General features: G+C 40.8%; 1 pseudogene; it reads right to left on the bottom strand.

The window, feature by feature from the left end:
- Positions 1-9,071: 9,071 nt before the first annotated feature.
- Positions 9,072-10,423, bottom strand: LOC116511693 (annotated as a pseudogene).
- Positions 10,424-10,734: the final 311 nt, after the last annotated feature.

Genomic DNA, 10,734 nt, shown 5'->3' with positions numbered 1-10,734 from the left:
AGGTGCACATTTACCATTTTCTTCCCTATTTCAACTTGTGTTCCTAATCTGATTTTTGTGGTGCTGTTTTTGATAGGTTGGACTGTTTTATCCTTTTGTGTAAAGACAGATGCAAAAAATGAGTTAAATAGTTCTGCTTTCTGCCTGTTGCTTGTCACCTTCTTGCCTTTTTCTCCCAGCAATGGACCAATTGTTTCCTTAACTTTTGTCTTGTTTTTAACATGTTGGAAGAACCTGTTTTTGCTATTTTTACAAGCCTTCCTTCATTGTGAGCCTTAGCTTTTACTCACTTCATCTTTACAGGCTCCGGCTATTTGCTGATATTGTGCGTTAGTTATGTCCCCCTCTTTCCACTTTTTATACTTATCTTTTTTGTCTTTCAATTTGTCAGAGAGTTCTTTATGCAGCTATGCTGGTTTCTTTTGGGAGCTGTTATTTTTCTTCTTCATTGATATTGTGCTAGACTGGGCTTTTGTAATCTCATTTTTCAAAATTTCCCAAGCTTCTTGAGTTGTTTATGGTTTTATTATTTATAGGCCGCCCTTTTCCCTGAGGGGACTCAGGGCGGCTTACAATATATAGGGAGGGGAGTACAAGACAGTAAGACATAAAACAATACATAAGTAAAAATAGTACACAACATTCATCATTCGGGTGGGGACGGATTACGATCTTTATCCCCAGGCCTGACGGGATAGCCAGGTCTTGAGGGCTGTGCGGAAGGTCTGGACGGTGGTGAGGGTACGAATCTCCACGGGGAGATCATTCCAAAGGGTCAGAGCTACTACTGAAAAGGCTCTCCTCCGTGTAGTTGCCAGTCAACACTGACTGGTGGATGGAACTCGGAGGAGGCGTAATCTGTGCGATCTAATAGGTCGCAAGGAGGTAATTGGCAGGAGGCGGTCTCTCAAGTACGCAGATCCACTACCATGAAGGGCTTTATGGGTGGTAAGTAGCACCTTGAAGTGCACCCGGAGATCAACAGGTAGCCAGCGCAGCTCGCGGAGGATAGGTGTTATGTGGGCGAACCGAGGTGCACCCACGATCACTCGCGCGGCCGCATTCTGGACTAGCTGAAGTCACCGGGTGCTCTTCAAGGGCAGCCCCATGTAGAGCACGTTGCAGTATTCCAGCCTAGAGGTCACAAGGGCCCGAGTGACTGTTGTGAGGGCCTCCCGGTTCAGGTAGGGTCGCAACTGGCGCACCAGGCGAACCTGGGCAAATGCCCCCCTGGTCACAGCCGTCAGATGGTGATCGAAGGTCAGCTGTGGGTCCAGGAGGACTCCCAAGTTGCGAACCCTGTCTGAGGGGTATAAAGTTTGGCCCCCCAGCCTGAGTGATGGAACACTAGCCAAATTATTGGGAGGGAAACACAACAGCCACTCAGTCTTCTCCGGGTTGAGTACAAGCTTGTTAGCCCTCATCCAGTCCCTAACGGCTTCAAGACCCCGGTTCATCACATCCACCGCTTCATTGAGTTGGCACGGGGTGGACAGATACAACTGGGTATCGTCCGCGTATTGGTGGTATCTTATCCCGTGCCTCCGAATGATCTCGCCCAGCGGTTTCATGTAGATGTTAAATAGTAGGGGGGATAAGACCGAACCCTGCGGCACCCCATATGTTAGGGGCCTAGGGGTCAATCTCTGCCCCCCAACTAACACCGACTGCGACCTGTCCGAGAGGTAGGAGGAGAACCACTGCAAAACAGTGCCTCCCCACCTCCCGCAGTCTTCGCAGAAGGATACCATGGTCGATGGTATCGAAAGCCGCCGAGAGGTCAAGGAGAACCAGGATGGAAGCCATGCCTCCATCCTGGTTCTCTGGCTCTCCAGAGATCATCGGTCAATGTGACCAAAGCGGTTTCTGTGCTGTAACCAGGTCTGAAGCCGGACTGGAAGGGGTCTAGGTAACTGGCTTCCTCCAAGGACCATTGAAGCTGGAAGGCCACCACCTTCTCAACAACCTTCCCTACAAAGGGGAGGTTGGAGACTGGATGATAGTTGTTGAGAACAGCTGGATCCAAAGATGGTTTCTTCAGGAGGGGTCTCACCACCGCCGCTTTAAGTGCGGAGGGGAAGTGCCCCTCCCGAAGGGAGGCGGTAACAACCGCCTGGATCCAGCCTCGTGTCACCTCACTGCTGTTGGCGACCAACCAGGAGGGACACAGGTCCAGTACACAGGTGGAGGCACTCACAGCTCTCAGAGTTGTTTTCCTCTTGAGGATTCTCAGCCATGGAATTCTTCCCAAGCTCTCTCTAAGTTTATTGAAATTAGCTCTCTTAAAATCCAAGACTCTAGTTTGACTTTGTTCTACTACTTGTGTTTATATAATGTTGAATTCCAATATTGCATGGTCACTTGCCCCCAGGGTTCCTGTGGCTTCAACATCTTCTATCATTTCCTCTCTGTTAGTGAGAATTAAGTCCAATATAGCTGATCCCCTTGTACCCTTCTCTACTTTTTGTGAAACAAAGTTGTTTGCTAGGTTTGTTAGGAACCTCTTGGATCTTCCACTTGGTGCAGAGTTTGTTTTCCAGTTGATGTCAGGGTAGTTAAAATCCCCCATTACTATTATGGTGTGCTTCCTACATACCTTAGTTAGCTGACTTGCAAAATGTTCATCTACTTCCTCTGCTTGGTTGGGTGGCCTGTAGTATAGACCTATGGCAATGTCATCTCCCCCCAATCTTTAATATTGACCCAAATGCATTCAATATAGTTCTCATCATTGTTGTGCTCTATTTCTGTAGAGATGTAGTTATTTCTTATATATAGTGCAACTCCATCTCCTCTTTTATTATGTCTATTTATTTTAAATAATTTAAATCCTTCTAGATGTATGTTCCATTTGTGGGTTTTATTTGTTATGTCCAAGTGTATGAGCTTTTTGTCATTGTTAAGTGAATCTCTGCAGTTAAGTTAATCATGTGATCATTAAGCAAATCCAGCTTCCCCCATTGATTTTGCTTGCCATAAGCCTACTGAGGAGGTCACAAATGGCAATCACATGATCATGAGTTGCTGCAATCATATAAAAATGATTCCTGTTTTAAATTCCTATTAAAATGGAATAAGGAAATAATATTGTAAAAGTCAGTAGTGCAATGAATAGTAATAGCAGGCTTATATAGGGCTTTAAAGTGCTTTTACAGCCCTCTCTAAACAGTTTACAGAGTCAGCATATGGGCCCCAACAATCTGGGTCCTCATTTTACCCACCTCAGAAGGATGGAAGGCAAAGGAAAGAAAAAGAAGTGGTAGGGTGGGGTGGGGTGGGATGGAATGGGAAGGGAAGGGAAAGAAAAGGAAAAGAAGGGAAGGGAAAGGAAAGGAAGGGAAAGGAAAGGAAACAAAAAAGAGGAAAGATATATGATATTCAACTTTTTCCTGCTTCATGTAATAAACTAGAAACCTGTTTGTGCAATGAAGGTAGCCTACAGAGGACAAGAGGGCAATTATGTGCACTCCCTCCTTCTTTCACTTTCTTAGTCTGGCTAAGATCTGTAGAGAGGATGCAAATATGTTCAGTTAAAATAAATTACAGAATATCAAAACACTACTTGAAACATTTTTACTTCTGCTGAGCATGTACCTGAATTCAAGATGAGGGTAATTATTCCACGAATTCTTCATTAGAACAAAAAAGATAGGGAACACATACTTCTTTCCTTCGAATCATAAATTCATAGGACTGGAAGAGAGACCTTAGAGGAAGTCTAATGCAATCCCCTGATCAAGGGAGGAGACCTTATACCGTTCTGTACAAATAACTACTCAATATATTTTTGAAGGCCTACAGCAATGGAGCACTCACAACTTCAGGAGGCAACTCCTTCCTGTCACTTTCATGTCAGGGTTGCTAAAAAAAGGTACTGAAAAATCTTAATGCTGGAAGCATGGGAAATTCTTGAAAATTGTAGCCCTGCCAAAATATGTGACAATATTTCACCCTCTGTGGTTAACCACAGTTCTTAAACACAGAAAAAAATGATTGCCCCACTCTAAGATTTATTTGTAACTAAGTTGACCACATAGTTCAAAACTTCAATCAACATGACACAATTTTTTTAACTGAGAACTGCAGCACAATATGTGCAATAATATGGAATTGTGTCTAACAGATCTGAGATAACTGGTAGATAAGACAAAAACAAGTTTTCTATATTTCTCTAATGATACATAGAGATTGCCTTGGAAATGTAATCAGGTATGTTCTTCTAAACATAAAGATTTAACTAAATTCTCTAGTAGTTTTATTTGTAGGTTATAGTTGAGAACTATTTGCCATTGTTTTTCCAGAAGTGTCAATGTTGTGCTGTGTGCTGACAATGAATTTTTAAATTATAACCCGGTGATCTCAAAGCATCTTCCAAAACATTTTTTTCACTGCCAGTATACCAACTAATTGTAGAAAACAGACAAGCCATATATCTAATGTTAACAATAAGCTACCATATCTTTCAAGAAGCTTCTACATATGTCAGTTTCTGTTTAAGTAGATCCATTACATGAATGACAATAAAATATTATTACACTCTTGAAAGATTCCCTTGCCTGCCAGTGTGTGGGATGATTAATGTGTCCTTGTTGCTAATTACTGACAAGTATTTATTATATCCACTACATTTATTCAGGATGAATTACTTAGGTTAAGAACCAGCCTTTACTTTTCCATGGAACTTAATAAGAAAAAGAAGCTAACTCAAAGCAGGCTAGACAAATTCTCAGTCATAAGATTGTGGAATAATGAACTTTACTCCAAAGCAGAATGGTTTGTAAGCTACTATAATATATTCATGCAAATATATGTCTCACAGAAATAACTCAATGGAACACAGAAAAAAAATGCTGGATTATTAATATGGTACGTTCCTTCAATTTTTCAATCTTTCAACCAGCAAATGAATGAGTAAATTTCATCTTCTAAAAATCATCTGAGAAGTGAAGAGAATCTAAATTCTTCCTTTTTTATTGCAGGAAAAAAGGTGGCCTTAGAGATAGCACAGCCTTTTATTTTATTTTATTTTATTTGAGTCCAACTCTGCCACCAATTCTCACCTTGAAAATCAGGAGAGAGAATTCAACTTTTCATCTTGAAAGTAGAAGCAGCTGAAAACATCATGAACACTTTTTTAATGACTACATGCTTTTTGACTGAATCCAAGCCACATTCTTAATTTGAAGCCCCAAGATTTTTGTGGTTTCTTTGTGGTTGCCTTTGAGTCTGTTTTTCATTCTTGGTGTCTGCCTGGATAGATAATTTTCTTGGCAAGATTTTGGAAGTAGTTTGCTATTGATTCTTCCTAGGGCTGAGAGAGAGGCTCAAGGTCACCCAGATAGATTTATGCTTAATAGCAATAGCATTTAGGTTTATATACCACTTCACTGTAAAACAGCGCTCTCTAAGCACAGAGTGGGCATATTGCCCCCAACAATCTGGGTCCTCATTTTACTGACCTCAGAAGGATGGAAGGCTGAGTCAACCTTGAGCCTGGTGAGATCCGATTTGCCAAATTGCAGGCGGCCTGCAGTCAGCAGTAATAGCCTGCAGTACTGTACTCTAACCACTGCGCCACTGGGTGGGACTAGAACTCATGGTCTTCTGGTTTCACCCACCCACACCCACACACACCTCTTTCTTTGGCCCCACTTCCTTTCCCCCCCCATTTGCTATCTCTGAGGGGAAAAAACACTACAACTAATCACTGCACAGTATCATCAAATAATCACAACTAATATAGAAATGGATATGTCCTGCTAACATGAAAATACATCTGTCTTTCTCTCCCCCCCTCACCTCTCAACAAATGACTTATGTAACATTTAATTGCTCCAAGCCATCTGGGACCTCAAACCAACTGGGCTACTGCAAAAACTGTCAAGGAATACAAATTACATTCATCTCTTCCCCAAGTTGAGTGTTCACTGATTAGTCAACTCAGTATCTTTCCTCAGTTCTGGTAAGCCCCTATACTTCTTCTGCTTCAGTTTAAAGAAAGGAAAAGAAGAAGAAAAAGACTCCACATTCTTTTTCTGTGCAAAACAAACAAACAAACAAATAGTTGGGCAGCTGAAATGGTGTGATCTCAGCCTGAATTTTCTCCTATGGGCAAGTATGTGTGGCTGATTTATTACCCTGGCCATGTAGAGCCTTGATTATTCTGGGGTACTTCTAATAGAAATGGATCACAATTCAACACAATGTACAGGCATCTTCAATACTTGAAATAAGCAAGTATCTATCCTTACTATTCTGTGGTTAATTGTAGACAACAGCAGCACTTCCATCATACTAATGTATTTCCATTATCTGCAATATTTAACAATATAAATTGAAAACAGCAATAATATAAATGTGTTGGTATATCATTTTTTCAGTAATTATTTTTATGTAGTAATGTGCTGATTGCATTTTTTTCCCATGCTGCTTTCCTTCCTTCCTTTTAGAAAGGAGTAGAAAAAACAAAATCCCCTTTTTTTCTGTTTGTCAAGCAACTTGCTTTACAGTAACCATAAACCATTGGTTTATCATTTGAAGACCCTGAAGAATTTTCTCTCCAATCTAATTATACATTTTCCATTGTTCTTTCAACAGCATTCCTTCAACAGCTAGTTCTCCTTTTCATGCATGGATATATTTCGATCAAAAGTCTTTCTCAGGGGACTCATGACAGAAAAGAATTTAACTCTGGATCATAAATATTATTCAGTGTGGTAAATCCTCCTACATTATGTCAACCAAAGATTGGCTGAAGGAGGGCAAAGGAAGCTGATTCAGATGGGTAGGAAAAAAGCAGCCAAGCTTCATAAGTTGCCGAAGAGTTTGGATGTTCTTCCTTCGGGTGAAATCATTCTAGGACAATAAAGTAAAATAAAACCATTTTGAAAAAAGCTACTGGTCTATAATGAGGTTAACATTCTGAGATGTCTGTAAACAAAAAGTATTGCCGGTTAACTACTTTTTGTTTAATTCAAAGAATATTATAAGCAAAGATCTTCTGTATTCTCTCTGAACCACTTAAAATTCAGTTCTTGTTCATTCTCAGTGCCACTCCACAACTACTAAATGAAATTGGCTTTGATAAAAAATGTTTAATAAAATATTAATGCTCTCATTAAACTCCGTGGAAGTGTTTCAGATTCCCCCCAAAGAAAAATAGGGTTAAAAGAGTATCTTAGATCTTTCCAGCAAAAGCAATAGGTCTCCTCATAGCCTACAGGTATACAGGGATTATCACAAAAAGTTCCAAGGAGCAGAAAGAAATGGTTCTTGGGTGATAAAACTTATATGCACAAAGTATTTCAGATTGTTAAACTGAACTGTTAGGTGGTGAAACCTTTGCACAGCTAAAAAGCCATGGGTAATGTCAGGTCAATTGTTCTCTGTGATTCAAGAGGCCAAAAGGCAGGATAGCTTATGCTCCACACAAGGGAGAATATATATCTTATATTTTTTTTAAAAAAGAAAATATTTTAGAAAAAGAGAAGTACAACTAATGTGAATAGCATTATAATCCCAAAAAAGTAATTACAGAATTTTTTTGAGGGGGTAGGAGGAATCTGTCGTATGCTGCATTTTGAATGATGGAGCTCCAATAATTAGATTGTTAAACTTGAAGAAATAAAAGAACAATTAATTATGGAAGCTGAGCTGAGAGATATTTTGGAGCAGGATAACAATTAATTCCTAAGAAATGCTTTCATCTGTTTAGAGGTCTGCACATTGGTCCTGACCTCTGCAGTCATCTCTCTCACTTTGCTCTCTAAATCTTCATGAAGTGATCTGGATGTATTCAAGTTTGTGTGAATATGGAAAAGGGCTTTATGTGACTAGAAGCTTAATAAACCAGGGTCCAAAATCACATACAGAATCACAATCTCACTGGGACAACTGTGAGTATAGTTCTATTTCACATTATGACACTCAGTTGATGAGGGGAGGAAAATCAAGGTTGATATAAATGGGATGCATAAACATGGGTCATAATATTTGACCTTGTTCTCTATTTATTTAAAATCTTTTTACTCAATAATTGTTCCTACTGGAAAGCCAGCTTCAAAAGTTGTTAGTAAAAAGAAAGCAAAATGAAATATAGATAGGTGGTATAGATAGGCCTTTTGTCAACCCAGCCATATTGGAAGGAAATAGCTCCAGCAAGAGAGCAATAGCAATAGCAATAGCAATAGCAGTAGACTTATATACCGCTTCATAGGCCTTTCAGGCCTCTCTAAGCGGTTTACAGAGAGTCAGCATATTGCCCCCAACAATCTGGGTCCTCATTTTACCCACCTCGGAAGGATGGAAGGCTGAGTCAACCCTGAGCCGGTGAGATTTGAACCGCTGACCTGCTGATCTAGCAGTAGCCTGCAGTGCTGCATTTAACCACTGCGCCACCTTATCCTATCCTGTATTTCAAACACATTTATACAATGTATGACATTGACAATATTGTGTAGATTGCTAGTAATGTAGAAAGATTATAATATCATGTTAGGATTTAAAAAGGGACGTGGTGGCTCAGTGGCTAAAATGCTGAGCTTGTTGATCAGAAAGGTCAGCAGTTTGGCAGTTCCCTAGCGCCGCATAATTGAGTGAGCTCCCGTTACTTGTCCCAGCTTCTGCCAATCTAGCAGTTCGAAAGCATGTAAAAATGCAAGTAGAAAAATAGGAACCACCTTTGGTGGGAAGGTGACAGCATTCTGTGCACCTTCGGCATTAGTCATGCCAGCCACATGACCACAGAGACGTCTTTGGACAGTGCTGACTCTTCAGTTTTGAAACAGAGATGAGCACCACACACTAGAGTCAGGAATGACTAGCACGTATGTGCAAGGGGAACCTTTACCGTTACCCTAGGATTTTAAAGAACAGTTACAGGATCTTCAAAGAGGAAAATATCCTCTTTTGTACAGCCACTAAAAAGAGGGCATTTTTTTTACCATTCTATCTTTATTTAGGGGTTATTAAGCAATTCATTTGATATCACAAATGATTAAGCAGGATACCTTATACCATTTCAGATAAATGATTGTCCAGTCTCTTTTTGAAAGCTTCCAGTGATGGAGCATCTACAATGGAGATAGATGATGCAGGATCCTTTCCCCTCTGTTGAAAGAGAGCTGTTCAATTTTGATATAGATGGCCTCTTTGATCCCTCTTTTAATTGAGTTGTCCTCAATCTAAAATGTGGACTTTGCTGTCTTGGGTTTAAACTCCTATATTGTGCATTTATGAAGTGGTTGTTTTGTTTCCCCATTGTACCGATCTGCATATATCTCACTGCATTATACTTTATATACTATGTTGCTCAGTTTGTGTCTGGGTGTTTTATCCTTAGGGTGAACAAACGTCTTGTCTTGGTGTATTCTGGGGTTTAAAGTGGGCAGGTATGTTGGCTCAATATCCTCCTGAGCTTTTCAGATATTCCTGCAACATGTGGAATGACAACATTGCTTTGTTTATTGTTCTTTGTTATGGAGGAACTCCTGCTGAGTCTTTTTTGAGATTTGATGAAGTCCCACTTGGGATAGCCACATGTTCTGAGGGCTTCCTTGGTGTTTTAGTTCTCTTTTTCTTTCCCTTCTTCGCTTGTAGGCAGGCCTTCAGCTCAGTTCTGATAACTCCCATTTTGTGCTCCAGTGGGTGGTGAGAATCAAAATGTAAATATTGATTTACCTGTGTGTGTGGGTTTTCTGTAAACTTTAATGTTCATGTTTCTGTCTTTCTTAATGTGTACTGCACAGTCTGGGAAGGCTAGACTATTTTCCTTAACATCTTTCCATGTGAATTTGATGCATCTGTCCACAGACTTGATATGTTTGGTGAATGCTTCCAATTCCCATGTGTTGATCTTGACCCAAGTATCGTCCACATACCTATACCAGTGAGTAGGTGGAGTTCTTATGAAGGAGTTTAGGGCTTTGGTTTCTACCTCTTCCATGTAGAGATTGACCACAATGGGGGGCACAGGTGAATCCATAACACAGCTGTGTTTTTCTCTGTAAAAACCTTCATTAGATTTAAAATATGTAGTGGTCAGGCAAAGATCCAGCATAACACCTATGTGGTCTGGGCTGAGGTTGGTTCTGTCACCTAAGATGCTGTCTTGTAGCAGTAGTTTCTTCACTACCATGAGAGCATCAGTTACTGGAATGCAGGTGAATAGGGAAATCACATCATTGGAAACCATGGTCTCATCCAGGTCTACTTTCAGTTCGCAGACTTTCCTGGTGAACTCCTGTGAATCGTTGATGTGATGGGTGGTGACAATTGGTCTTACTGGAGCTCTTTCTTTGTGGATTTTTGGGAGTCCAAATGTGCATGCCGTGGCTTCCCCAGGATAAAGACAGTAATATTTTGACTTATAGATGGCATTGTCCTTCAGTAGTTGTTGCAATTTTGAAGACAGCAAAGTCCACATTTTGGACAGAGGGGACAACTGGTTTGAAAGAGGGGTAAAAGAGGCCATCTACCGGGTTTCCCCTAAAATAAAACAGGGTCTTATTTTCTTTTGACTCACAAAATATGGCTTGGGCCTTATTATCAGGGGAGGGCTTATTGTTTTGGGGTTGCCTGGTGGCTGCTCCCTTGTGAGTGGGCTCCCGAAGAGCCGGGCACAGCCTCAGGGGTGAAGCAACCATGAGGTGACCATGCTCATGAGCAGCTGCCCAGCAAACCCTCTTTCCAGCCGGGCAGAGCTCCATTCACTGACCTAGGGGGTATCCCTAAGGC

Source organism: Thamnophis elegans, chromosome 7 (assembly GCF_009769535.1).
Source record: "Thamnophis elegans isolate rThaEle1 chromosome 7, rThaEle1.pri, whole genome shotgun sequence".
NCBI lineage: Eukaryota > Metazoa > Chordata > Lepidosauria > Squamata > Colubridae > Thamnophis > Thamnophis elegans.
This window is presented reverse-complemented; position numbering and strand designations above follow the sequence as displayed.